Source organism: Homarus americanus, unplaced genomic scaffold, assembly GCF_018991925.1.
Source record: "Homarus americanus isolate GMGI-L3 unplaced genomic scaffold, GMGI_Hamer_2.0 scaffold26351, whole genome shotgun sequence".
NCBI classification, from domain to species: Eukaryota; Metazoa; Arthropoda; class Malacostraca; order Decapoda; family Nephropidae; genus Homarus; species Homarus americanus.
In genome coordinates, this window is record NW_024724368.1 from 3,831,372 (window position 1) to 3,850,208 (window position 18,837).

The 18,837-nt window shown below is 45.9% G+C and overlaps 1 protein-coding gene across 2 annotated transcripts in view; it reads left to right on the plus strand.

Moving 5' to 3' along the window:
- The first annotated feature begins 1,087 nt into the window (after window positions 1-1,087).
- Window positions 1,088-18,837, plus strand: part of LOC121864174 (diuretic hormone class 2-like) — a 90,184-nt gene continuing 72,434 nt past the window's right edge. For both annotated transcript variants that reach the window (XM_042363168.1, XM_042363169.1), the window contains exon 1: window positions 1,088-1,276. The gene's annotated coding sequence lies outside the window, so the exon portion shown is untranslated. The remainder of the gene's footprint in view (window positions 1,277-18,837) is intronic.

Genomic DNA, 18,837 nt, shown 5'->3' on the forward strand with positions numbered 1-18,837 from the left:
TGTGTGCGGTGGTAGGTGTGTGTGGGCGTGGGTGGGAGGTGGGGTGTGTGTGAGTGTGTGTGGGCGGTGGGAGGTGTGAGTGGGTGTGGGTGGTGACAGGGTGTGTGTGGGCGGTGAGGTAGTGTGGGTGGGTGTGTGGGCGGTGGTAGGGGTGTGTGGGCGGTGGTAGGGTGTGTGGGCGGTGGTAGAGTGGAAGTGGGGGTGTGGGGTGTGTGTGTGTGGGCGGTGGTGGGGTGTGTGTGGGCGGTGGTAGGGTGTGTTGTGGGCGTAGAGTGTGAGTGGGTGTGTGGGCGGTGGTGGGGTGTGTGGGCGGTGGTGGGAGTGAGTGTGGTGTGGGTGGTGACAGGGGTGTGTGGGCGGTGGTAGTGTGAGTGGGTGTATGGGTGGTGGGGTGTGTGTGATGGTGGTGGGGGTGTATGGGCGGTGGTATGTGTGTAGGCGGTGGTAGGTGTGGTGGGGTGTGGGCGGTGGTAGGGTGTGTGGGCGGTGGTAGAGTGTGAGTGAGTGTATGGGCGGTGGTAGGGTGTGTGTGTGGGCGGTGGGGTGTGTGGGTGGTAGGTGTGTGGGCGGTGTAGGTGGTGTGTGTAGAAGGCCCCCAAATGCACGTCTAAAAACATAATCTTTTTTTTTCCTTGTTACTTGATGACCGTGGCGCTGAGTTAACGTCATGATGACGTCATGGGTCTTCTTCCCCCCTCCTCCTCCAAGGTGGGCGTGTCAGGAAGGAGGGTAATGTTATCTGCTTGCTTTATTACTGAATGTTATTAATGATACATATACAAGAAATTTATGCCCCATAGTGAATGATGGTTGATGGTGTAGCCGTGATGGTGAGGAGCCGTGATGGTGAGGAATGTTTCATAAGTTGTGGCGGGAGGAGCTAGGATATTGACTCCTGGTTCACTCGTTTACTTGCTTATGTCACTTGTGTGTCATGGCCAAGACGCCAATATCTCGTATATTATCACTTAATATGTAAAGAAGCCGATCGTGTAGGAGGGCCTGGGTGTGGGAGAGGGCGGAGCCTGTACCGGGGGCGGGGCGTGAGGGAGGACTGGGGCTATATAAGGCGGGGTCAGCAACGTGCTCGCGACTCCTCCTACACGGGCGTCGCGTCAGTCAGGTGAAGACTCTCAGCTACAGACCACAGTCCCCCGCCACTTGTGACTCGCTACCACTACTACCCGCACTACCCGCCCCCCGCACGGATACCCGCCAGTGATTCCACCTGGTGCTGCTCCCGCCTCTTTCTTTATCCAGACAACGACGGTCAACCGTAAGTACCCTGAGTCCTTTAGTTCCTGGGGTCTGGTGGGGCTCCTCTAGGTGTCACCCCGACAGTGACTGTGGCATGACATGGCTGTCATTGTCACGCTCAGGGGTCAAGGTCGGCCGGGGTGGCATGGCCAGGGCAATGTGTCAACAGCCTTACGTGTATTTATTGGAGCAGATTATGTGTCCCGCTCCCCACCTCCTCGGGGTGTGGGGAGAGTAGTGACACTATCCTCCCCACACCTACTGTCATGCTGGGGTGTGGGGAGAGTAGTGACACTATCCTCCCCACACCTACTGTCATGCTGGGGTGTGGGGAGAGTAGTGACACTATCCTCCCCACACCTACTGTCATGCTGGAGTGTGGGGAGAGTAGTGACACTATTCTCCCCACACCTACTGTCATGCTGGAGTGTGGGGAGAGTAGTGACATTATTCTCCCCACACCCACTGTCATGCTGGGGTGTGGGGAGAGTAGTGACACTATCCTCACCACACCCACTATTATGCTGGGGTGTGGGGAGAGTAGTGACACTATTCTCCCCACACCTACTGTCATGCTGGGGTGTGGGGAGAGTAGTGACACTATCCTCACCACACCCACTATTATGCTGGGGTGTGGGGAGAGTAATGACACTATTCTCCCCACACCCACTGTCATGCTGGGGTGTGGGGAGAGTAGTGACACTATCCCCACCACACCCACTGTTATGCTGGGGTGTGGGGAGAGTAGTGACACTATCCTCCCCACACCCACTGTCATGCTGGGGTGTGGGGAGAGCAGTGACACTAACCTCCCCACTCCCACTGTCATGCTGGGGTGTGGGGAGAGTAGTGACACTTTCCTCCCCACCACCAATCATACCGGGGTGAGTAAAGTTATGTACCACTATTCTCCCCACCACCAATAATACCAGGGTGTGGGGAGAGACTCATACCGACCCTCCCCACCCCAAAAAATTCCTCACCAAAACCTCTTGCCATAATTGCCACCTAGGTCATGTAACTTGGCCATCGTGACGACCTAACGTGACACTGGTTTAAGTCACACGTTCTATCCTTCCTTCCTAATGATATATATAACTCCGTGCTTTACCGAGTGTGTTTTTATTGTCCCTGAACTATGAACTACGCCCGTGAACAATTGTACGTGGTGTTTGGTTACCCGTGAACAATTGTACGTGGTGTTTGGTTACCCGTGAACAATTGGACATATAGCTTTAGCGGTAGGGAACAAATGTACATGATGATTTCTTATACATCGTGAACAACAAGCGATGAATAACTGGATTAATCGAGGTCCATTGTACACGGATTCTGATTAGTCGTGAACAATAACTGCACAATTTGATGGACCGTGAACAAATGTAGCCATAGTTTAAATGACCGTAAATTATTGTACCCGTAGTTTGGTGGACAATTGTACGAGTAGTTTTATTGATCATGAACAACTGTACAACACCCTGGCACTGTACAACACCATAGCACACTATCACAACACCCTGACTCTACCATAACACCGTAGCACTGTACCACAACACCCTGGCACTGTACCACAACACCCTGGCACTGTACCACAACACCCTGGCACTGTACCACAACACCCTGGCACTGTACCACAACACCCTGACACTTTACCACAACACAACAACCACAAAACACTAAACATTTTACACTAACAAACTCCTAAGAAATTTATCACTACCCACAAATAAATTAACACATCTAACTATATAAAAAAACAACAACAACAACATATTCCTTAGACCGTTCGTGGATTTAAACCGGATTCATAATAAACAAATCGTAAACATGAGTAATTTTCACCCGGAACGGAGGCTATGATTACTGATTCTTGTCAAGTGAGAATTTCAGTGGGATCTGGACGCCTCTCTGAAGGGCTAACTCAGTCTGTGTAGTGTCTTCAGTAACCCGGTTAGAGCCGCACCCGGGTCTCCAGTCAGGGGGGGAAATGGGGAGGGTAAGTTTGTTTGAGAATTTGGTCTGACAGTCATTCACAGTTTATTTACAGTCTTAATGTAATCTAGGCTCGTTTAAGTGTACCCTGTCTCACTTAAGTGTACCCCGTCTCACTTAAGTGTACCCCGTCTCACCTAAGTGTGCCCTCAGTGACAGGTATGGTGGTACATTTGCAGACATGTGTTCCTACGCCCACTGTGGTAACCCGTGTCACCAAACGTCACCGTCACAGTAGTAGGCGTATCACTATTTATGAATGAATGGATAGTTGTGGTGTAACGATGGACGTGATTGGTGGATAGGTTTGGTATAGGTCATATAAGCTGGCTGTTTGGAGGCTGTACCATCGTCAACACAGGTATATACCACTTCATCACTTATTACACTGACTCATTCACTGACCCACTCACTTATTCAGAGAAGCTTATGATTTAGTTTTACTCTCCTCACAACGCTCAGACAACGCTTACACTGACGATACTTACAGTTAATTACAGGTCAGTCAGGAGTTTTCCAAGATGGCCGCCTCAGGTCGGTTGTAACCCGAATCTCATTGTTTTGATTGTGAGGATGTGTGTGTTGTAGCGATTACTGTGTGTTGTAGCGATTACTGTGTTGTAGCGATTACTGTGTGTTGTAGCGGTGGAAATACTTAATCGAATTTAGCTGTAGAAATTGACTGACCTACAGAAGATACGGGTGAGAATTCCCTTGAAAGCTTAGAGATTCCCGTAAAGCTTAGAAGATACGGGTAAAAAGTCCATAAAAGCTTAGAAAAACTTAAAAAAATTCCCTTCAAAGCTTAAATAAAACAAAGAACCATTGTTTATAGTCTCCAGATACCTATGAATATAACTACCTATGTATAACTACCTATGAATATAACTACCTATGTATAACTACCTATGAATATAACTACCTATGTATAACTGCCTATGTATAACTCAATAACCTGAACAAGAGCTTAATGTTTTCCCGGCAATTTATAATTTAATTCGTTTATCTAAGTGTGGCCGCCGCCTCGTGAACGCCAGCCAGTGATGACAGGTGAGGGTAAAGCCTCTATTTAACGGACTGTATGTGAGAGACTAGTCCGTTAAATATGAAGGTTCCTTATAACGGATTATGAGAGTTTAGTCCGTTATATATGAAACCTCCTTCTAACGGACTTTATGTGTGAGAGATTTTTCCGTTAAATCGAAGTCCGTTATATGAACATCACCGTTAATCAGGGCACCCAATCATCGTACTGCAGTCCTTGTTAATCTTAAATTTGATTGGACTACACCACCGTCATTCGGCCAATCACAGAGGCGAATTAAGAGTGAATGGTCTTACGTCAAGTACGGGGGGGGGGATACAAGATGGCGGAATAGTTTATGGTGTTGGTCGGTGGCGGGAAGGAAGGAAGGATGGATGGAAGGGAAGGAAGGAAGGAAGGATGGAAAGAAGGAAGGAAGGAAGGAAGGAAGGAAGGAAGGAAGGGTGGAAGGGAAGGAAGGAAGGATGGAAGGATGGAAGGAAGGAAGGGAAGGAAGGAAGGAAGGAAGGCGGGAAGGAAGAAAAAAGAAGGAAGGGGGAAGAAAGGAAAGAAGGAGTTGGCTGAAACAAGATTATTAACACAGGTAACAACATCAAGAACGGGTAACTAAACGGAAGGATACTCAACCTCCGCGCACTTCACAGCTAGGTCGACTAAGGGTGCCCAGCATGCGAACCAACTACCATTAGGACATAAAACGAGACTTCCTATTGACTTCCCCACTGTTCCCTGACCTTTTATCATCCACCAGCACTCAATATAAATCCAGAATAGGATACCCCACTCACTAGTACCTACCTACCCCACTCACTAGTACCTACCTACCTACCTACCTCACTCACCAGTACCTACAAGTTACCTCTGAGTATTCTATTCCCACCTGTCCCGTCTTTTTTCTCACTTGTTCTACCTGTAATTAGTCACCTGTACGGAAATAAGAGCAAAAACGTAGCCTAACCTAACCTAACGTAGCTTAACTTAACCTAACCTAACCATCAAAACAAATGAACATCAGACAACTCACTGGCCACAAGGGATCAGAGAGCGTTTTATAATTCTTCTACCTTCCTCCTCCCCCCTACCTCCCTTACCATTCCCAGGAGGTACAACATACCATCTCTTACACCGCCATATCTACCTTCCATCGTCCTGTAATTAAATATTTATTCCTAATTCGGATGCCGAGTTATAGTGTCATCCTAGAGGTAATTCCCCCGTTGGCCAGATTCGTAAGAGTGCCACTATAAAGGGTAATTATGGCACTCAGGAACCTTATATGTATACTGGCACTCTTGTTCTTGAGGTTATAATACATACACATACAGTATACATACATGTATTAATATGTATAGACCATGAGGTAATATGTGGCAGTGAATGTTTATTTTCTCTACTCTAATTGGATGTTGTTATTGATGTGCTGATGATAGAAAACACCTGGTACTATGGTAACTTTCTTTCTTTCACAAACTCACTCACTCACTCACTTTCTTTCTTTCTCTCTCTCTTTCTTTCGTTCTGTCTCCCTCTATTTCTTTCTTTCTTTCTTTCACTAACTAACTCACTCACTGACTTTCTTTCCTTCTTTCTTTCTTTCACTAACTCACTCACTCACTTTCTTTCTTTCTCTCTCTCACTTTCTTTCGTTCTGTTTCCCTCTATTTCTTTCTTTCTTTCTTTCACTAACTAACTCACTCACTGACTTTCTTTCTTTCTTTCACTAACTCACTCACTCACTTTCTTTCTTTCTCTCTCACTTTCTTTCGTTCTGTCTCCCTCTATTTCTTTCTTTCTTTCTTTCTCATTAGTGAATATTCGAGTACAGTCATCATCATTATCATAATTATCATCATCATTATCACTATTATTATTTCCCAGGAGTTATTTGACCTCTAAATGACCCACGAAAAACACCTCTATTTAACCCTTACATAAATCAGAACCAAAATGGTCCTCACTCACTCGCACCATAACACACGTACAGACAAGACACCTGTAAAACACCATTCTCACACACCTGGACAAATTAACACGCGTAAAAATATTCCAATTATTTCGCGTCATCAATTATACATCGCGTCATCAATTATACTTCGCGTCATCAATTATACATCGCGTTATCAATTATACATCGCGTTATCAATTATACTTCGGTCATCAATTATACATCGCGTCATCAATTATACATCGCGTTATCAATTATTCACGTCATCAATTATACATCGCGTCATCAATTATACATCGCGTTATCAATTATAAATCGCGTCATCAAGAAGAGAGAAAGAGCAAAGAAAGAAAGAAAGAAAGAAATCACAAGCACTTTCATCTTCTCGTCCACACATGGGGGATCTATTTTCACTTCATTCTTTCCATTTTCCTTCGAGTGTTCATTTCTTTCATCGGTTCTTTCCTCTCTATGTCAAATTGCGTTTTAGTTTTCAAGCGTTTTTTTGTTTAGTTTTTTTATCAGCGTTCTATTTGGGTTTAGTTTTCAGTTTTCTTAATGAGTTCACTTTCATCCTTGTTTAATCTCTCTTGTTTTCTTTTGTTTTCATTCAGTCTTTCTTATAGTGCGTTTTATTTTTACTTAATAACTAATACTATTTATCTAGCGTATAATTCTCACTTAATCTAGTTCACATCGCGTTCAGTTTCAACGTTTGGTTAGGTTAGGTTAGGTCAGTGAGTCGATACAGGGACAGGGGGGGGGGGGAGATTAAGGGTTCAGTAATATATAGCCGCGGTAAAGTGCTTTCAGAATTGCTTTTGGTAAATATGTAGAAAGTACGACCTTCCATCCTGTATTTGTACGACCTCCTGACCTCTATAATTACGACCTTCTGATCTCCCAAAGTAAAATCTCTTAATACTTCCGAAGTGCGTGATATATTAACCTCCATAAATACGACTTCCAGACCTCTATGAGTACGACTTTCAGACCTCTACAAGTACTATTTCCTAACCTCCACAAGTACGAACTCCAGACCTCCACGAGTACGACCTCCTGACCTCGACGCGTATGACCTCCAGACCTCCACGAGTATGACCTCCTAAGCCACAGAACATCACTGAAAGGATTAAAACGTCTTAACGCCACTTTTTCACAACCAGATTATGGCCTCGCGTGCCACCTATCATGACCCGGCCATTCCCGACACGATAATCGGGACCCGATATTCAGCTTTGAAAAACAATCGGTTCTCATAACTAGATCTTTGAGACCTTGTTATCGGGACATCGTAATCGGGGTTTAATTATATCTGACGTCGTAAATTAAACCTTCTAATCAGGACATTGTATTCGCTTGCTTAAATTAAGTTTGGTTTAGTTATTTTCAAACCCGATTGATAATTATTTTACCTTTAGAAGAATATTGACTTGATAATATGTACAGTCACCTGCACTTACACCTGGTACAGTAACTGGCAAATTTTGTGAGATGTGGCACCACTGTTTTTGCTTACACAGTATTAAACCTCCCGGAATGGCCCTAAAGACCCTTGCAATAGTACCCAAACTAAATGATAATAGATAAATATTCCACAGAGTTGCCACATCTCACAAAACACACCAGCCACTGTACCAGGTAGAAGTGCAGCCGATTGTACATTTTGTCAAGAATTCAGAGAGTAAAAAAAAATGCCTATGATTTTTCGTCAATATTTAGACAATGTACTCCTCCAAATATGTAAATAAGCCTATCACAAAATACGTCATAATATCTTTACCTTTATAAAAATTATGAATAGTCTTTTTTTTAACATAATTACATATTTTAGTGATTAATAAATAATAAATCTTTCCCAAACGTTATTATATTATCTCGTGTAAGAAATAAATCACGCCTTTGCTTTCTCCATTATATAAACACCGGGAATAATTTAACGTAATATAAAAGTCAATAAAAATTAACCTAACCTAACCAAAAATACTTCAAATATAAAAGTAAAAATATATATATATATCTTCGTATTTATTTTATTTTTTTACTTCAGAAACTCGAGCCAAAAAAATAAAAAATACATAAAAACTTTCAACAACTATCATAGCGAGTTTGTGCTCTTTGTGTGTACTTCCTGTTGCCATTGTGTGTGTGTGTGTGTGTGTGTGTGTGTGTGTGTGTGTGTGTGTGAAAACTGCGTACCTAACCCCCCTTCATCCCCCACATCTCCCTAGCTCCTCACCCTCTCATCCCCCCACCCCGTGTACATGTTAACAACCACAGTGTACACCCCCCCCCACCCTCTGTACTTGTTGTCGTGGTGGTACATCGGGTGGTTGTGTATTTGTTCATATAAACCTAAAAACACAAGGCTCTTCCCCAGTATGTCCCACGTTTGTCCACTCCACGCCCGTGTGTATGTAGCATGTGTCTTGTATGGTCTAAATCACTCAATGGTTGTACAGTTAGTAAAACAGGAGCCGATGTTACCTAACCTAACCTAACCTAACCTAACCTAACCTAACCCAACCTAACTCCAACCCAACCTGACCTAACCCAACCTGACCTAACCTAACCCAACCCAACCTGACCAACTCCAACCTAACCTAACCCAACCTGACCTAACCCAACCCAACCTAACCTAACCTAACCCAAACTGACCTGACCTAACCTAACCTAACCTAACCCAACCTGACCTAACCTAACCTAACCTAACCTAACCTAACCTAACCTAACCTAACCTAATCTATCGTATCTTAATTTACCCTGACCTAAGGTACCCTAATTAAACCTAAACCAAACCTAAACCAATGGAAAAGACGATCCACTACAACTTACCCATAATCCACTAGGTTAGGTTGGGGGCCCCTGGAGGGGAGGGAGGGGGGGGGGTCTACCAGTATACCAGGGGCCCCAAGTGACTCGCCTCCCACTCTTAAAATGTTCAGTGAAAACCTTGGTGGTGGTAGATGCTTTCCTCCAGTATATACTGTACGTCTCTCTCTCTCTCTCTCTCTCTCTCTCTCTCTCTCTCTCTCTCTCTCTCTCTCTCTCTCTCTCTCTCTCTCTCTCTCTCTCTCTCTCCACTTTGATCACAACTCTGAGGAGACGCTCATAGTTGTGGCACCTGTTGGCACTTAGGAAAATAGCCCTCTTCTTTCTTCTTCTTCTTCTTCTTCTTCTTCTTCTTCTTCTTCTTCTTCTTCTTCTTCTTCCTTCGCCTTGTTCTGAGTGGCTCATTTACCTTCTTGTTCTGAGTGGCTGTTCCAACTTTTGTTCTGAGTGGCTGTTCTTAGTTTGGTTCTGGTGCTGTTCCTAATGATACTTAGCTAACGCACAGCACAGCAGTACCACCACAGCCCCAGAGACTCACACAGCCCCCAGACACCACCACAGCCCCCAGACACCACCACAGCCCCCCAGACACCACCACACACCATCACAGCCCCCAGACACCACCACACACCCCCAGACACCACACCCCAGAAACTCACACCAGCCCCCAGTCTACCACAGCCCCCAGACACCACCACACCCCAGACACCCACCACACACCCAGAAACTCTACCACAGCCCCAGTCTACCACAGCCCCAGAGTCTCCACCACAGCCCCCAGAGACTGTCACTAAAAGAAATGGGATTATATTGCCGTCTGAATGTACTGTATATATCATAGTTGAGGCAGCAGCCAGCGTGTATTTTGGTTGTGTATTGAACACCACGCGTTGGTCCTCTCAGACGACTGGTTCTTTAACCGGTTAAGAGAGGGAGCCTGTCCTGACCAAACCTAACGTAAGATAATCTAATTTAAACTAACTTATGCTAACCTAACTTAACCAAACTTGCCTAACACAACCAATCCCAACTTAACCTAAACTAACCTACCTTCACTAACCTAACCTAACCCTTGTAATATGGTCGACCCCTAATTGCTGACCTAGTCTAAAAGAGGCCCCACTCTCTTCGGTTCTGTCTTAATACACCCCTTTAACCTGGGGCCCGTTAGAACTGGGGCCCACTAGACCAGGGCCCAAATGACCACTGACCTTAAATATATATCGACTAACACAGATTTATCGCAAGACTCAGAGAATAACTCTTGTTGTTATTATACTTACGAGGTTCACCCCACAACGACTGACGTCATCACTATAATGGGGAGGTGGGGGTGGTGGAGGAGGGTGGTGGTGGGAAAGGTGGAGGTGGGGTGGTGGGAGAGGTGGGGGAGGTGGAGATGGGGTCGAGGTGTTAATGAGAATGTAAGTGTTAATGAAGGGGAGATGGGTAGTGGTTGCCAAAAGTAGTATTAGTTAGTGTTTAAGAGAGCCACCAGGTGTAAGTGTGTCACGAACCATTGTCACGCACCTGTATCCCTCAGCCAGGTAATCAACTTGAGCTTGGTTCACTAAGGACGGAGAAAGAAGTCATAGATTGATGATGTCTCTGAGGTGTTTATGGGGTGGGGGGGTGATGGGAGGTGTGGCACATGTGGTGTAGTGGTGGGTGAGGTGTGGCTGTGGGAGGTGTGGTGGTGGAGGGGTTAAAATGTGGGAGGCTAGATGGAAGGGGTGGTGGATAATGGGTGTGACTGTGGGTTGGTGGTGAGTAATGGTGTGGTCAGGGGGGGGGGGATGCAGGAGTAAGGACTAGGGTGTAGGACAGTGGCGCCACATCACTCCCGGCCTCACTCCGTCTCTCCTTCCCTCCCTCTCTCTCTCTCTCCCTCCATCCTCCCCCCCCCTCCTCCGTGACACATTAATACTGGTACATGAACTCACGACACATTAACTAGATTGTATTGTCACGCTCACACGCTAATAACTCTCGGTGCTGGAGGAGGAGGTGGTGAAGAAGGTGGTGGTGAAGAAGGTGGAAGTGAAGGAGGAGGTGGAAGTGAAGGAGGTGGAAGTGAAGGAGGTGGTGCTGGAGGAGGTGGTGCTGGAGGTGGTGATGGAGGAAGAGGAAGAGGTAGAGGAGGAGGAAGAGGAAGAAAAAAAAATCCCTCACAAACAAGACCCCCCAAAGACATCCATACGTCAGATCAGGCAAGACGGACACTAATCAACCTGACTTAACCAGACATAATTCCTACCTGTCCCGTCCTAATTATCAAACCACCAACATTCTTAACGTCACTAATAACCAACACTAACACATCATAAACGATATAATTCACTCTAAGGTTTATTTCATTGGTTTTGGTTTAATTACTTTATTACCTGTCCACTCCTGACTCTCTCTGTCCACTCCTGACTCTCACTGTCCACTCCTGTCTCTCTCTGTCCACTCCTGTCTCTCACTGTCCACTCCTGTCTCTCTCTGTCCACTCCTGTCTCTCTCTGTCCACTCCTGTCTCTCACTGTCCTCTCTTGTCTCTCTCTGTCCACTCTGTCTCTCTCTGTCCCTCCTGTCTCTCCCACTGTCCTCTCCTGTCTCTCTCCTGTCCCTCCTGTCTCTCTCTGTCCCTCTGTCTCTCACTGTCCTCTCCTGTCTCTCTCTGTCTACTCCCTGTCTCACTGTCCCCTCCTGTCTCTCTGCTCCCTCTGCTCTCTCTCCCTGTCCCTCCCTGTTTTCTCACTGTCTCTCCTGTCTCTCTCCTCCCTCCCCTGTCTCTCTCTGTCCCTCCCTGTCTCTCTCTGTCCCTCCTGTCTCTCTGTCCTCCTGTCTCTCCTGTCCCTCCTGTCTCTCCTGTCCACTCCTGTCTCACTGTCCTCCTGTCTCTCTCTGTCCCACTCCTGTCTCTCTCTGTCCTCCTGTCTCTCTCTGTCCCTCCTGTCTCTCTCTGTCCCTCCTGTTTCTCTCTGTCCACTCCTGTCTCTCACTGTCCACTCCTGTCTCTCACTGTCCACTCCTGTCTCTCACTGTTCACTCCTGTCTCTCACTGTCCACTCCTGTCTCTCCCTATGCAGCCAATTTCCCGGTACGGTTGACACCATTGCCTCTCAACTGGGTAAATGAACAGGTATATTTCCATTCAGTATTCCAATGACTCTCTCTCTCTCTCTCTCTCTCTCTCTCTCTCTCTCTCTCTCTCTCTTTCACACCATCATCACTATCACCACCATTATCCTCCCTCTCACCACCATTATCCTCCCTCTCACCATCATCACCCTCCCTCATCACCACCATCCTCACCACCACCACCCTTCGCCACCCCTAACCTAATTCAAACTAACCATTAGAACAGGGGCCCATTGGAACAGGGGCCCATTGGAACAGAGAGGCCCATTAGAACAGGGGCCCATTAGAATTTAAGGGCCTATTAGAACGGGGCCCATTAGAACAGGGGCCTATTAGAACAGGGGCCTATTAGAACAGGGGCCTATTAGAACAGGGGCCCATTAGAACAGGGACCCATTACAACAGGGGCCCATTTGAACAGGGACCCATTACAACAGGGGCCCATTTGAACAGGGGCCCATTTGAACAGGGGCCCATTTGAACAGGGGCCCATTAGAACCAGGACCTATTTGAACAGAGACCCATACCACAAACAGCATACAATGAAGCAACAACCAGTATTAACCTATCTTCCTACCACACCTACCACACACTACCACACCTACCACACAGTACCACACCTACCACACACTACCACTACAGTACCACCTACCACACACCACCACACACTACCACACCTACCACACGCTACCACACCTACCACAGTACCACACCACACACCACACCACCACCACACTACACCACACACACTACCACCTACACACACTACCTCACCACACCCACCACACACTACCCAACACTACACCACTACTACACACACACACACACTACCACCTACACACTACCACACCTACCACACCTACACACACACACCACACACACTACCACACCACACCACACCTACAGTACACACACTACCACCTACCACACACTACCACACACTACCACACACACACTACCACACCTACCACACCTAACACACTACCACACCTACCACACCTACCACACCTACCACACACTATACCTACCTACCAGACAAGATCCTTAAAACTGAAAAAAATAACACTTCTTCCCTCACCTGACACCACTTCCTCCCTCACCTGACACCACCTCTTCCCTCACCTGACACCACTTCCTCCCTCACCTGACACCACTTCCTCCCTCACCTGACACCACTTCCTCCCTCACCTCGTTATAAACTTCTACCTGCATAGTTTCCTCAGGTATTTCTGATATAATAATAAGGACACCGTGGTCTCCTCAGTCTCCTCTTCGATAGTGTTTTGTTTTTCATCGTTTGTTTACTTCTGTGACGTCAAGAGGAAGCTTTTTTTTTCATAGGATACACAAGGTTAGTTAGTCTCACCGCTCAGATTATAATGTGATTTTTTTTTCATAGGTTACACAACGTCACTAGTCCCTTAAACCAGGTATATTACAGGTGTGTGGGGAAGGTATGACAGGTGTGAAGTGACTATACGACAGATGTGTGGTGGATATATGACAGATGTGTGAGAGACGGTATAACAGGTGTAAGAGGGAAGTTATAACAGGTGTGCGGTGACTATAGACGATAGGTGTGTGGTGGCGATATAACAGGTGTGCATTGACTATACGACAAGTGCGGTGTGGTGGATATGACAGGTGTGGCTCCCCCTCACCACTCGCGTGTTGCCTCACCATTTACCTCACCAGTTTATTTGTGGTCAACGATTTTACAATTACAATGAATATCCCACCATAACATACTGGACAGCGGCGATAACTTACATACATACGTACATCTCTCTCTCTCTCTCTCTCTCTCTCTCTCTCTCTCTCTCTCTCTCTCTCTCTCTCTCTCTCACATCAAAACACCCAATTAGATAGGTAATCAGTTAATTAACAGACAGATAAACAGAGAGAGAAAGAGAACTGAGTAGGAAAATACAGACAGAAATAAAATGAATGAAAGAGAGACAGTGAGAAGAGGAAGAAAGAGAGAAAGAGACAGAAAGACAGACAGAAAGAAGAGAGAGAAAGACAGGGAGAAAGAGAGAAGAGACAGGGAGAGAAAGAAGAGAGAGAAAGACAGGGAGAAAGAGACAGACAGACAGACAGAAAGAAGAGAGAGAAAGACAGGGAGAAAGAGAGAAGAGAAAGAGACAGAAAGAAGAGAGAGAAAGACAGGGAGAGAAAGAAGAGAGAGAAAGACAGGGAGAAAGAGACAGACAGACAGACAGAAAGAAGAGAGAGAAAGACAGGGAGAAAGAGAGAAGAGAAAGAGACAGAGAGAAGAGAGAGAAAGACAGGGAGAAAGAGACAGACAGACAGACGGTACAAGACCTCCAGCATGCAGCAGCAACACTAAGTTTAAGCCAGACACAAGACCTCGTTCAGAACTGTCACTCAAACATCGATCCTTCTGTGCATCTTATAGAGACCCGGGAGGCACTGTGGCACTCTGGCCCTGTGGCACTCTGGCCCTGTGGCACTCTGGCCCTGTGGCACTCTGGCCCTGTGGCACTCTAGCACTGTGGAACTCTGGCCCTATGGCACTGTGGCCCTGTAGTATTGTGGTCCTGTGGTACTGAGGCTCCTGTCAGCCAACAAGAGAGGTGGGGAGGGTTGGCACTCACCATCCTGTCATTGGCACAAGGTTGGCATTGAAGACCTTTGTGTGTGTGTGTGTGTGTGTGTGTGTGTGTGTGTGTGTGTGTGTGTGTGTGTGTGTGTGTGTGTGTGTGTGTGCTCTCCATGAAGAAACTATTCACATAATTAATATCATAATGGGGTGTTCTATACATCAGCGGTGGCGTGCTCGTGTTCGCCAACCAGGACCGAGAATAGCTCACCGATGCACCGAAACGGTTGTTGTTGTCACTGTGGTTCAGTAGTATCGTCCCCCAGAGAGACCAGCTAAGGACACAAACAGTTTCCAGCGACTATATGCATCAGTTGGTAGCCGCCGTCCTAGCCCTCAGATAATAACGCCACAAACACCTCCAGCAAACAACGCCATTATAACTGGGTGTATTTTTTTATACCCAGATCTGAGAAAACCAATAATCAGGGCACTTTAGGCTGAGACATAGACGTATCTCTTTATCGGGGAGGATCAATCACAGCAGCAGAAAACACGGTGGCAGACACGGCGGCAGATACAGCAGCACCGACAACAGCAGGCGAGGTAAGGAACATCAGGAGCTTGAGGCTTTGATCTAACGTCAGGGTCTTGTTTTGTGCTCCAGCTCCTTCCCCCCTACTGCGCCTCCCCCTACTGCAGTTTTGATGACAAGGACTTCCAGGAATCTGTAGCCTCTTTTTAAAATACCCTCCAGGTATACCAAGTGGCCTGTGCATCGTCGTGGCCTCCTGCAGCCTCGAGATGAATAATACCTCATAATTTAACCTCCAAGGCCTACGTCAGTCACCACGTGTGTATATTAATCAACGACGCTATTATTAGACACAAAACATATGTAACAAACTATATTCAAAGGTCTTTTTTATATGACAGTTCCTCTATATAACTGGTAAATCGTATATATGTGTACATCTCGTGTCTGTCTGTGTGTACGTTTTTTATGGTGACGACTGAGTACACACACACACACACATGACGGTATTAACGGTATCATGTTTTTTTTTCTCCTGAAGCCGAGGTACAGAAGGGTTCTATACTGTCTCTGGGTGATGTATCATGTTATCACGTCGACCACCAGGATAGACAGACGGTGGGAGAGACACATACAGACAGAAAATAAAAAAGACAGACAGCCAAACAGACACCCAGACAGACATACGCAAACACAGATAGCCAAGCACAGACACACAGAGACAGCCAAACAGACAGACAGCAACACCAATACCCTCTTAACCCAAAGACAGATGTCCTCCACACAAGGTCCACCTACGGCTCCTGAGACACAAACTATAACTTACTTAAAAATGAAAGATCTTGTTTACTGGGAGGGAGAAGGGAGGGGAAGTGAAAGAAATGGGAGGGGAAGTGATGGAGCAGAGTTGTAGTTGGTTGAGCCGGGGGAGGGGAAGTGGGGGAAAGTGAGGGGGAGAGGAAGTGAGATAAGAAAGGTGAGGAAAAGTAGACGCGAGTTTGTAAAGTCTCCTTCACACTCTGCACTGTGGAGGAGTTGGCTGACCGCCCATCTATGGCTGTTGGGTCCCTGGTGCTCGATGGTCTCTCTCTCTCTCTCTCTCTCTCTCTCTCTCTCTCTCTCTCTCAGGAACAAAGATCAACGCCCACAAGTAAATACAAAACATCACCTGGGGAAGAAAAAAAAAATCTGATGACATAGAATGGAACAAAACATTGGTATCTGGCACAGTAAACATTGGGACCAGTGGGGACGTATAGTAGTCTCTCATACATACATACATACACACACACACACACACACACACACACACACACACACACTCTCTCTCTCTCTCTCTACTGTGTGTGGGGAGTGGGGGGGAGGGAGGTCTAGGGGTGGTGTGTGGGGCATGGGAGATATCTAGTGAGGTGGGGGGTGGGGAGGGTGTGAGGTGTTGGGGGGTTAGGTCAGTGTTAGGGGAAGGGGAACACACGGGGTGAGGGAGTGTGGTGGGGAGATACAGAGAACGAAGTAAAATACAGCTAAACTACATCTTATCTCCCCCCCTCCCCTCATCTCATATTCCCTCCCCACCTCTCTTGTCACCTTCCCTCCCACTCTGTCCCCTCATCTCCTCCACCTCCTCCCCACTCACCCCCTCAAAACAGAGAAATAACACTCCTATGTGTAACCTGACCTCACCAGTTCACCTGAGCTCACTTGACGACACCTAATTTCACCTGTATTGATTTGAGTGCATCTGATAATCCCTGGCAGTACCTGAGTTTACCTAGTGACCCCCTGATAGCACCTGGTGGCACCTGTCTTCACCCCGTTAAAAATTTAGCCCCACGTAAGTTAGTCCTTATTTGGCCTGAATCTTTTATCATCCCGACCCTTCCTCCTGAGAGAGAGAGAGAGAGAGAGAGAGAGAGAGAGAGAGAGAGAGGTTGTCGTTGTTTTAAAAAAAAATTATTATTATCATTAGTAGTAGTAGTAATCTCTGTAAGTATATGTATATCAATATGTATTCATGTATTCATCTTGTATGTAAGTATTATACATAAAATCAGTATCTCACCTGAGCGTTTATCACCTACGACGAATTAATTAACTCATTACCTGCTGGACCAAACTATACTGACCACTTAATTTAAAAAGTTTGTACCGTGAAAATATGTGTGTGTGTGTGTGCGTGTGTGTGTGTGCGTGTGTGTGTGTGTGTGTGTGTGTGTGTGTGTGTGTGTGTTATAGGGAAATACATATCCATTAAAACCCACACACTTTTAAAACATCGCCAACACGAGCGATCAACGCCAGGCAAACCCCCCACCCCACATCCTCTACTCCAACAAACGATGAAAGCCACGCCTGACGAACGTTCGCCAGCACAAGAGTAACTTTGGCAGGTATTGAAACGTGATAAGCTGCCACCGTAGACTTTACCTCGGGGTCTGAGATATGCCCATTAAATTATGATAACTTTTATTAAGACTTATTAAATAGTTGTAGTTATGATTTTTGTGGGTATTATAATATGTGGTTGGGATGGTTGTTGTGGTTGTCATAATTGTGGTTGTAATGATTGTGATTGTAATAATGGTGGTTGTGAGAATTGTGTTTATAAAGATCGCGGTTATGATAATTGTAGTTGTACCAATTGTGGTTCCGAGTAATAGTCATAAATATAAATTTTATTGTATAAAATTGTGATTATACCAATTGTTGTAGCTATAATTGTAGTTACTGTACATAGTCACAACACTGGTTATTATAATTCAGGTTATAATAATCTCAGCTACTCAGTTGTAGTTATATTAAAGGTTGTAACAATTCACCTTACCAATGTCCCCCACTTAACGAAGAACTACACCCATACACCACACTACACTACACTGCACCACACCACACCACACTACACTACACTACACTACACTACACCACAGTACACTACACCACACCACACAACAATAACATTTCCTCATTGTCATAAATATAAAAAAAATAATTCAATTGCCATCAGAGAAAACAAACGACCAGGGCTGAAACACGTCATTATGGGGGGGACATTAGTATGGAAATGAGCCTCTTGATTCATTTCATAGCGGTGTTACAGGTCGCATTGTTTATGGCAATCATTCGTTCGTGGACCTCCAATACGAATTCATGGATTCATTACTAAAAGGATTGAATCTTCGTATCAATTAAGTGTTTTTTTTCGTTTTTTTTTTTACATATTTAATTAGTGATTGATAGATATATGAGTGATTTTGTTTTAATCCACTGAGATAATTTTCACCCCGACGCGCCTCCAGCCCTATCTGTACCAGGCGCTCCTCACTGCACCCCCAGACCTGAGAATCAATTACTCACCAACAAGGAAGGTTTTAATCCCATTCTTGACCACCCTAGTTCATCATCTCGCCACCAGGGAAGTGTAGCACCAAGAATTAATAAAGTTTGGGTGTCTGTCGTGGGTGGTGAGGACTAGATCATCACCCACACATGCGGTCACCACCCACACATATGCGGTTACCACCCACCCACACACCGTCACCACC